Below are 17261 nucleotides of genomic sequence, written 5' to 3'. Positions count from 1 at the left end.
GCTCAGGGGCGAGCCTGCATGGGTGCCCCCCATAAAAGTGGCTTTCTATGGGGGGGCACTTACTGAATAGGAGGAGCCAGGAGGGCTGGTGGAGGACCCAAGAAGAGGAGGATCGGGGCTGCTCTGTGCAAAACCATTGCACAAAGTAGGTAAATATAACATGTTTATTAATTTATAACAAAATAAAATGAAGGTTTAATATCACTTTAATTTTCTTTCTACTCTCTAAAGCAGGGGTCTCAAACTGGCGGCCCTCCAGCTGTTGCGAAACTACAAGTCCCATCATGCCTCTGCCTGTGGGAGTCATGCTTGTAACTGTCAGCCTTGCAATGCCTCATGGGACTTGTAATTTTGCAACAGCTGGAGGGCCGCCAGTTCCAGACCCCTGCTCTAAAGTGCTGAGAATGCATTGAGCATCTCATCCTAATCTATAGGTCATGAAGTATACCTAAACCCAAGAAAAATATATATACATTGAGTCTTAATCTTCCTTAGATGTTGTTGGATTCCTTAGTGTTCAGTGCATTTATGCAAGTACAGAAAATACCTGTTGATCTAGTCACAAATACAGAGTCATCGTCACGTCCTGCGAGCGGAGCTGAAATCTCCGAAAATATAATCTTCCTTCCAAGCTGTCTTCTGCAAACTACAAATCATCTGTGCAACATACAGTGCCTTAAAAAAGTATTCATACCCCTTGAAACTTTCCACATTTTGTCACGTTACAACTAAAAACATGAATGTATTTTATTGGGATTTTATGTGATAGACCAACACAAAGTGGCACATAATTGTGAAGTGGAAGGAAAATGATAAATGGTTTTCAACATTTTTTTACAAATAAATATGTGAAAAGTGTGGGGTACATTTGTATTCAGCCCCCTTTACTCTGATGCCCCTAACTAAAATCTAGTGGAACCAATTGCCTTCAGAAGTCACCTAATTAGTAAATAGAGTCCACCTGTGTGTCATTTAAAGAGGAGTTCCACCCAGGGGCTCCATTAAAAAAAAAAAAAAAATTAAAAGTCAGCAGCTACAAATACTGCAGCTGCTGACTTTTAATTGGACACTTACCTGTCCCAGGGTCCAGCGATGCCAGGGATCGAAGCCCCGCTCGTCTCCCCCTCCGTTCAGCGGTGCCAGCATTGCAACTGGGGGCGCCGGGCTGTGGCTTCACAGCCTGGCACCCACTGCGCATGCGCGAGCGGCGCCGCGCGCCGTGATTGGCCGCTCGATCACCTGGGGCCTGTAATGGGTCCCAGATGATTGACAGGAGGGAGGGAGCAGAGCCGAGCCCTTCCTGTGCCGAGGGGGAAGTGATGTCACCAGCCCAGGCACTGGAAGAGGCAGACTACGAGGGACCCCCTAGCAACAGGCATTTAGAGGTAAGTTAAAAAAAAAAAAATATCCAAATGTTTTTATGTTTTTAGAATTTTTCGGGTATTTTTGTTTTTTTGGGTGGAACCTCACTTTAATCTCAGTAATGAAGCCCTTAGAGGTTTGTTTGAGAACCTTAGTGAACAAACAGCATTATGAAGGCCCAGGAACACACCAGACAGGTCAGGGATAAAGTTGTGGAGAAGTGTAAAGCAGGGTTAGGGTATAAAAAAATATCCCAAGCTTTGAACATCTCACGGAGCTCTGTTCAATCCATCATCCGAAAATGGAAAGAGTATGGCACAACTGCAAACCTACCAAGACATGGCCGTCCACCTAAACTGACCGGCCGGGCAAGGAGAACATTCATCAGAGAAGAGCCAAGAGGTCCATGGTAACTCTGGAGGAGCTGCAGAGATCCACAGCTCAGGTGGGAGAATCTGTCCACAGGACAACTATTAGTCGTGTTCTCCACAAATCTGACCTTTATGAAAGAGTGACAAGAAGAAAGACATTGGTGAAAGAAAGCCATAAGAAGTCCCATTTGCAGTTTGTGAGAAGCCATGTGGGGGACACAGCAAACATGTGGAAGAAGGTGATCTGGTCAGATGAGACCAAAAAGCAAAACTCTATGGGGGAGATTTACTAAAGTTGTAAAGAGCAAAATCTGGTGCAGCTCTGTACAGAAACCAATCAGTGTCCATGTTTTATTGTCAAAGCTTAATTGAACAAGCTGAAGTTAGAAGCTGATTGGCTACCATGCAGAGATGCACCAGATTCTGAGTGCTCCAGTTTTAGTAAATCTGCCTCCATGTGTGGCAGAAAACTGCAGATCACCCTGAACACACCATCCCCACCATAAAACATGGTGGTGGCAGCATCATGTTGTGGGGATGCTTTTCTTCAGCCGGGACAGGGAAGCTGATCAGAGTTGATGGGAAGATGGATAGAGCAAAATACAGGACAATCTTAGAAGAAAACCTGTTAGAGTCTGCAAAATACTTGAGACTAATGCCCCGTACACACGGTCGGACATTAATCGGACATTCTGACAACAAAATCCATGGATTTTTTCCGACGGATGTTGGCTCAAACTTGCCTTGCATAAACACACTGTCACACAAAGTTGTCGGAAAATCCAATCGTTCTAAACGCGGTGACGTAAAACATGTACGTCGGGACTATAAACGGGGCAGTAGCCAATAGCTTTCATCTCTTAATTTATTCTGAGCATGCGTGGCACTTTGTGTGTCGGATTTGTGTACACACGATCGGAATTTCCGACAATGGATTTTGTTGTCGGAAAATTTTATAGCAAGCTCTCAAACTTTGTGTGTCGGAAATTCCGATGGAAAAAGTGTGATGGAGCCCACACACGGTCAGAATTTCCGACAACAAGGTCCTATCACACATTTTCCATCAGAAAATCTGACTGTGTGTATGGGGCATAAGGTGGGGGTAACAAACCTCTGAGGGCTTCACAGAACAGCTGTATTTATACTGAGATTAAATTGCACACAGGTGGACTCTATTTACTAATTAGGTGACTTCTGAAGGCAATTGGTTCCACTAGATTTTAGTTAGGAGTATCAGAGTAAAGGGGGCTGAATACAAATGTACCCCACACTTTTCACATATTTATTTGTAAAAAAATGTTGAAAACCATTTATCATTTTCCTTCCACTTCACAATTATGTGCTACTTTGTGTTGGTCTTTCACATAAAATCCCAATAAAATACATTTATGTTTTAGGTTGTAACGTGACAAAATGTGGAAAATTTCAAGGGGTATGAATACTTTTTCAAGGCACTGTATGTATTATGATTCTATGTCTTCATAATTCTGTCTATGTGGTTTGAGATGCCAGGTACTACGTGCAGGCAGCCCGTGTAATGATGGGGCACAATTTCTCCCAATGATGCCAATTATGGGGCCCAATGACACCACTGATGGAGCACAATTACTCCCCCTGGCTCTAATGATGGGGCACAATTACTCCCACTGAAACAGACAATGGGGCATTATTTTTTCCCACTGATGTCGGGACCTTTTCTACTCCCACTGGCCACAGTCTGTCCCTCCTAAAGTCTGAAGAGCAGTAAACTGGCCCTTTGTTTAGAAAGTTTGGAGACCCCCGCTGTACAGGGATTGCAGGATACTGATACCAGGTCACATTCAGGTACTTGCCTTGCATTTCATTTTGTATTAATCATTACAGAACTGCCTTTCATATCTACTGCGAACCCGGAAGCAAGACAGGTGAAGATGAGAGCGCCTGCGGCGCTGACATCTTGGCGCTGGAAGAGCTTTGTTTTCAGCTAAGTTTAACGAATGTCCTAGTGTGCGATGCATTCTAAGACCTTATGACATTACCTTGCAGGTACAAAAAAAAAATGTCCAGTGGTTTACCACAGCTTTAATATCACTGGCTGCATATTTTAGCTCACCATTTTACTTTTCACATGTACAGTATCTCACAAAAGTAAGTACACCCCTCACATTTTTGGAAATATTTTATTCTATCTTTTCATGTGACAACACTGAAGAAATGACACTTTGCTACAATGTAAAGTAGTGAGTGTACAGCTTGTATAACAGTGTAAATTTGCTGTCCCCTCAAAATAACTCAACACACAGCCATTAATGTCTAAACCGCTGGCAACAAAAGTTAGTACACCCCTAAGTGAAAATGTCCAAATTGGGCCCAATTAGCCATTTTCCTTCCCCGGTGTCATGTGACTCGTTAGTGTTACAGGTCTCAGGTGTGAATGGGGAGCAGGTGTGTTAAATTTGGTGTTATTGCTCTCACTCTCTCATACTGGTCACTGGAAGTTCAACATGGCACCTCATGGCAAAGAACTCTCTGAGGAAACCAAAAAAAAAAGAATTGTTGCTCTACATAAAATTGGCCTAGGCTATAAGAAGATTGCCAAGACCCTGAAACTGAGCTGCAGCACGGTGGCCAAGACCATACAGAGGTTTAACAGGACAGGTTTCACTCAGAACAGGCCTCACCATGGTCAACCAAAGAAGTTGAGTGCACGTGCTCAGCGTCATATCCAGAGGTTGTCTTTGGGAAATAGACGTATGAGTGCTGCCAGCATTGCTGCAGAGGTTGAAGGGGTGGGGGGTCAGCCTGTCAGTGCTCAGACCATACGCCACACACTGCATCAAATTGGTCTGCATGGCTGTCATCCCAGAAGGAAGCCTCTTCTAAAGATGATGCACAAACAGTTTGCTGAAGACAAGCAGACTAAGGACATGGATTACTGGAACCATGTCCTGTGGTCTGATGAGACCAAGATAAACTTATTTGGTTCAGATGGTGTCCAGCGTGTGTGGGGGCAACCAGGTGAGGAGTACAAAGACAAGTATGTCTTGCCTACAGTCAAGCATGGTGGTGGGAGTGTCATGGTCTGGGGCTGCATGAGTGCTGCCGGCACTGGGGAGCTACAGATCGTTGAGGGAACCATGAATGCCAACATGTACTGTGACATACTGAAGCAGAACATGATCCCCTCCCTTCGGAGGCTGGGCCGCAGGGCAGTATTCCAACATGATAACCACCCCAAACACACCGCCAAGACCACCACTGCCTTGCTAAAGAAGCTGAGGGTAAAGATGATGGACTGGCCAAGCATGTCTCCAGACCTAAACCCTATTGAGCATCTGTGGGACATCCTCAAACGAAAGGTATAGGAGCGCAAGGTCTCTAACATCCACCAGCTCTGTGATGTCATCATGGAGGAGTGGAAGAGGACTCCAGTGACAACCTGTGAAGCTCTGGTGAACTCCATGCCCAAGAGGGTTAAGGCAGTGCTGGAAAATAATGGTGGCCACACAAAATATTGCCACTTTAGGCCCAATTTGGACATTTTCACTTAGGGGTGTACTCACTTTTGTTGCCAGTGGTTTAGACATTAATGGCTGTGTGTTGAGTTATTTTGAGGGGACAGCAAATTTACACTGTTATACAAGCTGTACACTCACTACTTTACATTGTAGCAAAGTGTCATTTCTTCACTGTTGTCACATGAAAAGATAATAAAATATTTACAAAAAATGTGAGGGGTGTACTCACTTTTGCGAGATACTGTATATTATATATCTACCATAAAAAAAAAAACTGAGAAATGATCAGCAGAGCTTGCTACAATCCTTGTATTACAAATAGCCGGGCCATTTGTTCCCATACTAAGCTGTGAGTTTGTGAATGGGGAGCTCTCGTTCATTAATCTGAGCCTGTAAACTATACACAGCGCTGCGAGATCCAATCTCCCCCCCCCCCCGAGAAAAAAAATAACAATTATTCTCTGAATGATTAATAGTTTCTGGTCTGTGGCTTCAGGTTACATAGACTGTGTATTGGGGCTGCAGATCCAGGCAAGGCTGGCTGTCAGGGTAATTGTCTGTATCTGATCCCTGGACTATGTTAGCGACACGTTTTGCTGGAATTTACGCAGAAGGTATTAATGTCATATTCAGATATCCGGGTATCACAGCTGCACGCCTGCAGGATATCTGCCTTGTCTCGGCTCTGTCACCGCTCCGCAGATCCCCGGTGTGTTCAGCTTGTTTGTTAGAGCTGTGTCCTTTTATATAAGCAGGATTGTTGGGTAAGGCCGAGAACGACATACAAAGGTCCCTCACCCCAATGCAACGGCCAGCAATCGGCCTTCACGCTACCTGACTGCAGGAAACTGGAGCTGAATGGTTGCTCTCAATTGCATCTTTGCAATATTTACCTATTGCATGTATTTATATAGTGCTGTCATATTACACCGTGCTTTAACTTCTGTACATTCACAGCAGTCTCCGCCCCCGAGGAGCTTAAAGTGGTTCTAAAGCCTTAAAGAGGAACTGCAGTCTGCTCACATAATTTTGTAATAAAAACATCTTTGCCATTCTGAAGCTTCCCTCCAACCACTTTGCATATTATTTTGCATATACTGTGATTCTGTACTTGCCAAATATGCTGCAGAAATCTCTCTCCACTGCAGCCATTTTAACTGTGGGCAGCTGAAGCTGCTGCTTGTTCACTTCCTGGATTTACACAGGCACACAGAGGCACGCCTCCAGCTCTGCAGCTCTCATTGGCCCTCTTATGATTCACCCCACCCCCCCTCCTTTCCTGGTAAACTCTCAGGAGAGTGAGAGAGAGAGGTGTGCATGATGTCATAAGCCTAGGCGCCATTTTTAATTTGGTCTATGGAAACCTGGCCGACATACATTGGGGCGTGCTTCCTTCCCACTGCACATGCGCAAGATTTGGAGGTGCATGCTGGGTAGCCTAATCCCGGGAAGAGAGTCCCAGCGGGCTTCAGATGCCCACAGTCAGGGTACCCACGCTGTGAATCAGGAGACTAAAGTAAGTAAAAAATGCTACACAAAGAACAAAAAGGGGACGTTTTTGAGGATTGCCGATTTGTAAAGCACGAGCGGTGACTGTCACGGGGGGGGGTAATTTTGCGATTTTACAGAGCTAAACAACAGGTCCCGCAGACCCGATGTCCGCCAGCACCCACCGATCGTTCGGTACACAGGCAGAACAGCGATCTGTCTATGTAAACAAGGCAGATTGCCGTTCTGTCAGTACAGAAGGAATGGATCCTGTGTGCCTTTAAATCAGGGACAGGGATCCAAGCCTTCCCCTAGTCAAAGCACCTCCCCCACAGTGAGTAAGCACAATCTAGGCACACAGTTAACCCTTTGATCGCCCCTGATGTTAACCCATTCCCAGCCAGTGTCATTGGTACAGTGACAGTGCATGATTTTAGCACTGATCACTGTATTAGTGTCTTTGGTCCCCAAAAAAGTGTCAGTTAGGTGTCCAATTTTTTCCGCTGCAATATCACAGTCACGCTATAAGTCGCTGATCGCCGCCATTACTAGTAAAAAATAAATAAAATAAAAATTCCATAAATCTATCCCGTAGTTTGTAGACGCTATAACTTTTGCGCAAACCAATCAATATACACTTATTGGGATGTAGCAGAATACATATTGGCCTAAATTGATGAAGAAATTAGACTTTTTAATTTTTTTTTATTGGATATGTTTTATATGAGAAAGTAAAACGGCACTGCATCGCTTTAACTGACAATTGCGCAGTCGTGCGACCATGTACCCAAACAAAATTGATGTCCTTTTGTCCCACAAATAGAGCTTTCTTTTGGTGGTATTTGATCACCTCTGCGTTTTGTTTTTTTTGCGCTATAAACAAAAAAAGAGCAACAATTAAAAAAAAAAAAAACAATATATTTTACTTTTTGCTATAATAAATATCCCCCCAAAAAAATGTAAAAAAAAATTTCTTCATCAGTTTAGGCCAATATGTATTCTTCTACATATTTTTGGTAAAAAAAAATCGCAATAAGCGTATATTGATTGGTTTGCACAAAAGTTATAGCATCTACAAAATAGGGGATATATTTATGGCATTTTTATTATTATTTTTTTTTTTTTTACTAGTAATGGCAGTGATCAGCGTTTTTTTTGCGGGACTGCGACATTGGGGCGGAAAGATCGGACACTTTTGACATTTTTTTTGGGACCATTTATATTTATACAGCGATCAGTGCTATAAATAGCCACTGATTACTGTGTAATTGTCACTGGCAGGGAAGGGATTAACACTAGGGGGTGATCAAGGGGTTAAGTGTTCCCTAGGGAGTGATTCTAACTGTCGGGGGAGGGGACTGACAGGGAGTAGAGAGAGATCGCTGTTTCTAATCACTAGGAACAGCAGATCTCTCTCTCTACTTCCCCGACAAAACGGGGATCTGTCTGTTCACATTGACAGATCCCTGTTCTGGCTCTCTGAGGAGCAATTGCGGGTCGCCGGTAGGCATCAGCACCGCCGTCACGCCACGGGGCCCCTATAGCTCTTAAATCGGCCGACGCACAGCTACGGCGGTTGGCACGGCCATGCCAACCTGCCGCAGTTTAATGAGGGCAGCTGGTCGGCAAGAGGTTAAATTGTCTGTCGTTTTTTGTTTATAGCGCAAACAATAAAAACCGCAGAGGTGATCAAATACCACCAGAAGAAAACTCTATTTGTGAGGAAAAAAAGGACGTCAATTTTATCTGGGTACAGCGTCACACAACTGCGCAATTGTCAGTTAAAGTAACGCAGTTAAAGTAACAAAAATGACCTGGTCATGAAGGGGGGAAAACCTTCCGGAGGTGAAGTGGTTGTTAAATCGCCATTTATCCCTGTGCACACCAGTGCGCTTTGTCATGCGATTTGACAGTTTAAAATCGCATGACAAGTTGCACCCCATTGCCGGCAATGAAACCATTCAAAACTTTGTGACTCAAGACGCAGCGACTTTGAAAAAGGTTCCTGCAACTTTTTTTTGCGATTTCATTGTGACTTGCATTGACTTCTGATAAACGAAGGCGCAAGCTGCAATGAAATGGGAGGTCCAAATTGCACTGATCTGCAGCTTTGAAATTGCGCTGAAGTAGCTTCATGAACAGAAAACAGGATATGTTGCAGAGCACCACAAACACAGACACCTATGAAGACATCAATTATCAGCGCGCAGAAATACGGAAGCGTGAAAAACGCGCATACAGTATAAACGTTTTCAAAATGCGCCGCTACAAATGGTCCCCCCTAGAGGGTCGTCCTCATCAAGAGGCGTAAAATTAAAACATTTGGCTCTGGTTCTTCAGCCATTGAGACGCAGACCGGCGATAGGTCAAATTGCAGTTTCGGCGCTATCCGGTGGTTGTGTGTGCAACTCGGAGGAAACTGGTGTTTTTCGTTAGCATTTCCAATCAATTGGTCACAGACTTTACACTAACACTTACCGTATGTTATCGGAGCGCCCTTTGTATTTCCCCTTCAAGCTCGCTGGCTGATGAGCGCTGCAAACTGAAGATATTTTATGATTACTCTGCCAAATATTTGGTTAAATGAGAAGGGACAGCAGGAATCCCGTAGAAATAGGTGAAGGGCCGGTAATAAACCAAAAATACTAATTTTTCTCCAAACTTTTCAGACTGAGGGCCACATCACTGATGGGGATTTTTTTCAGCAAGCAAAAGTTTTTAAAATCTGAGTCTAGATATATGCATTGGCGAAAAAATGTGTTCGTTTTCATTTCCGTTTCATTCGTTTTTTTTTTTTTTTCTCTGTTTTTCGGGTCATTCGTTATGATCGCAATTCGTAAATTCGAAAATCCGAAAATTAGAACGAAAATCCGAAAAAATTATAGGTATTGGAATTTCCTTTCAAATTTGGCTGTTAGTGATCGTAACGAATAGGAATTTATCCGAAGTTACATATTATCCGAAATAACGAACGTCGCATCTAAACAAATGGAACTGAACGAATTAATGATAAATAATAATAATAATTAATCTTTTTTTATTATTATTATTATTGTTATTTATTATTATTAATTTGTTACGTTCCATTCGTTTAGATACGGCATTTGTTATTTCGGATAATTCGTAACTTCTGATAGATTCATATTCAGTACGTTCACTAACAGCCAAACTTGAAAGGAAGTTCCAATATCTATAATTTATTAGTTAGTAATAGTTACATTATTATTAGTTAGTTATTATTTCAGATTTTTGGGGTTTTCGGATTTTCGAATTGCCGAATTTACTTATTTTCGAATTTACGAATTTTCAAATATTCAAATTTACGAATATTCAGAAAAATTTCTCAAATGGCTTTTCGTTAATTTGAATATTTTCGAATTAAGGAATTTGTTGAAATTCGTTAAAAAACGAATTCGGAACGAAACGAATCGCACATGTCTATCAGAGTCCCCCTTACACCAGGGTCTCCATCACAGTCCCTCTTACATCAGAGTAAAGGATACCCGTTTGGCCAATATGTATTCTGCTACATATTTTTGGTAAAAAAAATCCCAATAAGCGTATATTGATTGGTTTGCGCAAAAGTTATAGCCTCTACAAACTATGGGATATTTTTTAAAATATTTTTTACATTTTTAATTTTTTACTAGTAATGGCGGCGATCAGCGACTTTTAACGGGACTGCAATATTGCAGCTGACAAGTCAGACAATGACTGTCACTTTTTGGGGACAAGTGACACTAATACATTGATCAGTGCTAAAAAAATATGCACTGTCAATGTACTAATGACACTGGCAGGGAAGGGGTTAACATCAGGGGCGATCAAAGGGTTAACTGTGTGCCTAGGGAAAAACAAAAGGCAGAGGGTCTAAGGCAACTGTGGACTCTCATGGTACGGTAAGGACTTACATACACATTTGTATAAAAATATATACATTTATTGAAACAAAGACATGATTAAAAACGTCCTAAAAAGAGGGAGTATACAACACATATAAATAATTTCTGTGAAGAACTGAGCAATTGGACGTGCATCCATCCAGGGAAAGGAATTGGAATGTTTATTAGTTCAGACTCCACGTGTTTCACGGTATAACTGCTTCTTCAGGAGCAGGGGCATTGCTAGGTCTACAAAAGATCTGGGGCTAGAGCCCATAGCAGCGTATTAAAGTCACACGCTTGGGTGGGCATACAGATGTATATACAGTAATATACATGTGTGTATATCCCCAGAGGGCCCCCCACTTACATTATGGTCCCCAGAGAGCCTCCTCCTTACATCAGGGTTCCCAGAGAGCCCCCTTTACATTAGGGTCCCCAGAGAGCCTCCCCCTTAAAACCGGGGTCCCCAGAGAGCCTCCCCCTTAAAACCGGGGTCCCCAGAGAGCCTCCACCTTGCATTAGGGTCCCCAAAGAGCCCCCCCACTTACATCAGGGTCCCCAGAGAGCCTCCCTGCCCCTTGGGGACCCCTGCAGAAACTCGGGGCTATGGACCCCAGATTCAGGGCTATAGCCCCAAAAGCCACCCCCTAGCGACGCCACTGTTCAGAGACTTTAGGCATGTGTGCCTAGGGAGTGCTTACTCACTGTGGGATAGGTGCTTTGACTAGGAGAAGGCAAAGATCCGTGTTCCTGCTTTGCAGAAACACAGGATCAATACCTTCCCCTCTGAAAAAACGACAATCTGCCTTGTTTACGTAGGCAGATCATCGTTCTGCCTGGGTCCTGCCTGAATCGGCAGGCCCTGGTGGACATCGAGTCCGCGGTACACGCCGCTGGGCTCCCGCTGTGTATATTCACATTGGGAGCGGGTCTCCGGCAAACTTGCGCGCCCCAGATCCGGAAGTGTCAGATCACCTACTAGGTAGGTGATCCGGCACAGAGCGGCCGCCCTGCCGCAGTAAATGTACGGTGGGCGGTCTGCAAGTGGTTAATGAATGGGAAGTTTTCGTTTTCCACTGTTGATTGCTACACAATGGCAGATGATTACGACTTGTTTCATTGTGTTCTATGATAATCTCGATCCACACATGAGAGGTGAACGGGGGAAATAATGTGTTAGTGTTGGATACATTTATAGGAAGAATCCGTCTGCATTAATAATCTCCTTACAATGTTATCTCAGGGAGAGATATTAGGACTGGACTTTCTGAGATTAAATCCCGCTAACTCCATTATTCTTCACTTTCCAGAAAGCCGCCACTGGGGAGCAAAACCGCATACCAACGTCAAGATAAAACTAGCCACACTTCATTAGAGGGGGAGATAATAGACTTCCAATCTTCTCGGTTTTATTAGGAAATTCGGGTCATGTGACCCGCACAGTCATTTTTTTTTTTTTTTTTTTCACTCCGGAGCCATACGATATCATCCCCTTTAATCTGAGGGGGCCGAGTTTATATATATATCTGGAATGTAGTGTCCAGGACCTCGTAAAAACTCCAGATGAAATACAAAGAACAGGCTGATGGCAGGAATTCTTTGAAAGCGCTTTTAGCGAGTTAGGAAACGCCCATCAATAATGGCCACGGCAGGAATTTAAAGTCTTTTTCTGAGAAGTCAGTCCTCCTTAAGCCCAGACTCCAAAAAAATTAATGGTAATACACTATATTACCAAAAGTATTGGGACGCCTGCCTTTACACGCATATGAACTTTAATGCCATCCCAGTCTTATGCCGCGTACATACGATCGGATTTTCCAACCACAAGTGTTGGATGTGAGCTTGTTGGCGGAAAGTCCGACCGTGTGTACGCTCCACCGAACAATTGTTGTCGGACTTTCCGCCAACAAATGTTGGCTAGCCGGTTCTCAAATTTTCTGCTAAAAACGAAACTTTTGTTGTCGGACTTTCCGATCGTGTGTACACAAGTCCGCACGCATGCTCAGAAGCAGAAGCGGCCGGTCTTGTAAACTAGCGTTTGGAATGGAGAATTAACATTCGTGACGCGGCAAATTATGAAATCTGGAAATGCAGCGCACAATTCTCTTCTTCTTTAATGGGATAATAATGAAGCTGCTTTGCTGGTGATACTGATGGAGTTATTGCAAATGAAGTTTCAAGGTCTTTTTTTTTCTAGTGATGTCAAGAATAATATTATTATGCTTTATTTTATTTATTTTTTTGGGCAAGTTACCACAACACCATTATCCTGTAGTTTTTAAGATCAAAGATACAACTATGTTGGTGTCCCTTGTCAATTTTACATTGTATTTTATAAAATGTAACTGCCGACTCCCAAACTGTCATTTGAAGTAAAACACAAAGCCAAGTATTATTCTATACAATATTTTTACTGTACATTAAAAAAAAAAAAAATTAGACCTGCATCCAAACATATAGAAAATATACCAAATCAAATCATTATTATTCAACCCAAAAAATCATGTCAAAGCAATAACTCCAAGGCCAATAATAAATAACACGTTATCTCCTCCGATTCCGCAACATGGCTGGTTGACGAACGGCCGTTCAGAAACTAACTGAAAAGCGATAAATGAAAAACGCAAAAAGAAAAGCGCGAATCAACACTCACCAAACTTCTACTAACACGAAATTAGCAGAAGGAGCTCAAAGGGTTAAAGAGCTGAAAAACCATGTAGTACGTCACTACGTTCGTAATTGTTGGCTAACATTCGTGTGACCGTGTGTATGCAAGACAAGTTGGAGCCAACACCCTTCGCACCCTTTGTTGTCAGAAAGTCCGATCGTGTGTACGGGGCATTGGTCCGTAGGGTTCAATATTGAGTTGGCCCACCCTTTTTGCAGCTATAACAGCTTCAACTCTTCTGGGAAGGCTGTCCACAAGGTTTAGGAGTGTGTCCATGGGAATGTTTGACCATTCTTCCAGAAGCACATTTGTGAGGTCAGGCACTGATGTTGGACGAGAAGGCCTGGCTCGCAGTCTCCACTCTACCAAAGGTCTTCTATCGGGTTGAGGTCAGGACTCTGTGCAGGCCAGTCAAGTTCCTCCACCCCAAACTCGCTCATCCATGTCTTTATAGACCTTGCTTTGTGCACTGGTCCAAATCATTTGGTGGAGGGGGGATTATGGTGTGGGGTTGTTTTTCAGGGGATGGACTTGGCCCCTTAGTTCCAGTGAAGGGAACTCTTAAGGTGTCAGCATACCAAGACATTTTGGACAATGTCATGCTCCCAACTTTGTGGGAACAGTTTGGGGATGGCCCCTTCCTGTTCCAACATGACTGCGCACCAGTGCACAAAGCAAGGTCCATAAAGACATGGATGAGCGAGTTTGGGGGTGGAGGAACTTGACTGGCCTGCACAGAGTCCTGACCTCGTCCCAATAGAACAACTTTGGGATGAATTAGAGCGGAGACTGCCTGCTTTGGGGGGGAGGCCCAAGAGCTCCACCCACTACACAGGCTGCCTGCAGAAAACTACTGGTGGGAGGTGGAGACAAGACCAGTCACCCTGCACAAGGAGAGAAAGCAGCAGTGAGCGGTCTTTATTACAGGAAGCTCCCGTACAGAGGGAGCTCTGGACAAATCTGACATTCTTACCCAATCTTGATCCGGCGCTGTGCCTGTCTGCAGCAGCACCGCTCTTCTCTCCCCTCTCTCACAGTAGGCTCAGCAGCAGCAGAAGCCATTGGCTCCTGCTGCTGTCAATCACAGCCTGTGAGCAGAGAGCAGGGGGCGGTGCTGACCCGCACTGTGTGTGTCAATAGACACACACACAGTGCGGAATGGGATTGATCCCGCACAAGTGTTCCCATAGCAAGCGGCTTGCTAAGGGGGCCCTTTAAGAAGAGGAGGTGCCAAAAAAACTGGCGGGGGGGGGACCCCAGAAGAAGAGGATCTTGGCTTCTCTGTGCAAAATTATTACACAGAGCGGGTAAGTGTGACGTTATTTTTGGGGAAAAAAAACAAACCTTTACAATCACTTTAAAGTGATACTAAATCAGTGTTTCTCAAACTTTTTTGTCTTGCGGCGCACCAAAAAGATCTGAAAAATTTTCACGGCACACCAGAAAAGATTTAACAATTTTTGTGGTGAAGAACTTTTTTTTTTTTTTTTTACATATATATGTCATTTTAAATTTAATGCGAAGGATGTGCCTGCTTTCGACAAACTTAACAATCAAATGGAACGGTCTCTAATTATTATGTAGCACCCCGATGTTTAGGCTGGGTTGCTGGTAAGTTTACCTGCCAGGTATAGTTGCTTTGGCCAATTGACAGGAGATCAATTGATTCCACCCTAATTCTGGAATTGCTGCACTTCTCTCTTCTGTCACTAGATGGCAGGGTATCTGGTGACATTAGATAAGACAAGGGCATTGCAAGGACAGATTAGGAATAGATGGGGTATCTCAGCCAATAGGCAGGGATCTTCTTGGGTCCCTTGGCCTGCTGGGAGAGCCTATTTATTTGGGTGAGGTCAGGTGATCGGGGGGTTCTGTGTGTCAGAAACCATGAAATCAGACCAAGACAGAAGTGCAGTTAAATCACACTTGCTAGAAATTTGGTACTATTCTAATTCGGAGATTCAGATACATCTGAATTTCTGAATAACGAAAATTAGTCCAAATTTTAATTCGGAACTTAACGAACCGAACATGTCTACTTACCTGAGCCCTCATTCATTACTTACCTGAGCCCAACTGATCAGCTCTTCTCTCTCCTCACTTCTGGGTCTCGCTGGCTTTGCTAGGGCACCAGGAGCCATTGGCTTCCAGTGCTGTCAATCAAAGCCAGTGACAAGGGAGCCGGGGGCGGAGCCAAGTCCCACTGTCTGTGTCAATGGATGCAGCAGCGGGGCTCAGGAGCGAGCAGCCAATCCCCAGAAGGGGGCATCCAGAAGGAGGCTGGGGAGGTAGTAAATTGGCAGATCTTTCTTTCCTTGTCAGGGAGGGTTCTAGCACCCCTGTGGCTGCTGCTCTGCGGAGAAGGATCACTAAGACAAGAAACCACCATTTATCCCTCAGCATTTGCTGTGCTAAAGGGCCAAGGAGGACCATATGCAAGGGGATATCTGCTGAAGGACACTATTTTTAGAGTCCAGGTCTGAAGGAGGACTTTGTCGACTCCCCATTGAGGATCTACCTGAGCAGAGCCCAGGGCGAATACGCCAAACTGTGCCCCCACCCCAAGATGTATGCGCAATTATATGTCAGTAAAAAATCCCCCCCTCCCAAAAAAAAAAAATCAAGCACTAATCTGCACCCCCCTAAGCATATATTCCCTTTGCAACCCAAAATTCTCCCTCCTCCCAGTACAAGTCCCACCTGCTGAAATCCCCCCTCCCAGCACAATTCTTTGGCTCCCCCATCCCAGCTCAAATCCTCTCCCTCCCCAAATCGACCCTCCTAGCACCAAATCCCCCCCCACCCTCAAAATCACCCATCCTTGCAGAAATACCCTACCCCCAAAATTTCCCCTCAGAGCAAAAATCCCCCTATTCAACCCTACTAGCACAAATCCCCAACCCCCTTCTCTCAAATCCCCCCTTGGGCACAAATCTACCCCCCCCCCCCCATTATCACCCTTCCTAGCGCACTCTTTCACTTAAATCACTCACCTGTACAAATCCACAAATTTACCCTCCTAGAACAAATCTTACCCCCCGCAGCCCTCCACATTTCCCCCTCCCAGCACAAAACCGACGCCCCCCCCCCCAATTCTCCCTACTAACACAAATTCCCCGCCCCCCTCCTAGCACTGATCCTGTTTTCCTCCCCCATCCCAGCACACATATTTTCATCCCCCAGCAGAAATATTTTTTACAGATGCAGATACAGCGCAGCAGATGGCTGTGGGATGTCCTTTCTCCTTGGCTCCTCCTCATTTTGACACATCAGAGTTGAGGAAGAGCTTAGGGCAAGCTGAACTTTAACACTCTTGAGAGGCAACCAATGGGGAAAGATGCCACTGCTGGGGTATGGGATCGTGGCTCGTGGACACCCACTGATTGTTTGCTTACCCCCCCCCCCCCCCCCACTACTGACATTCTTTGCTGGTAGATGGTGAGCAAACTCGGCACAGTCCCGATCTGACAGTCCTGATGCGGGAGCGCTGCAGTGGCAGGAGTCTGAGCTGGAGGGGAGAGAGAGCACAGCCCGCACCTCCTTCTGGCCTTCTGCTCCAGATCTGGCTTGTCACTTCCCCCGCCATGCTGACAGAGGTAGTGATATTGCGGTCACTACTCCTGCCAACTCTCCTCACAGCGCCTCCCTGCATCACATGATACCACTGCGCCCTGGGCAACCGCCCCTCCTGCCCCCCCAGGCTTGTCCCGGCCCTGTACTTGAGGACACAAAAAAAATTGGAAATTCGAAATAAAATCCGAAATTTAAAAGAAATTGGAAATTCTAAAATTCGAAAATCTGAAATAATAACTAACTAATAATAACTTAACTATTACTAACTATTATAGGTATTGGAATCTCCTTTCAAATTTGGCTACTAGTGAACGTAACAAATGTGAATTTATCCGAAGTTACAAATTATCCGAAATAACAAATGCCGCATCTAAACAAAATGGAACAGAACAAATTAATAATAAATAATAATAATAAT

The sequence above is a fragment of the Aquarana catesbeiana genome, linkage group LG05 (genome assembly GCF_042186555.1).
Source record: "Aquarana catesbeiana isolate 2022-GZ linkage group LG05, ASM4218655v1, whole genome shotgun sequence".
In the NCBI taxonomy this organism is placed as follows: Eukaryota; Metazoa; Chordata; class Amphibia; order Anura; family Ranidae; genus Aquarana; species Aquarana catesbeiana.
The sequence above is the reverse complement of the archived record's forward strand: the minus strand, read 5'-3'. Positions refer to the sequence as shown.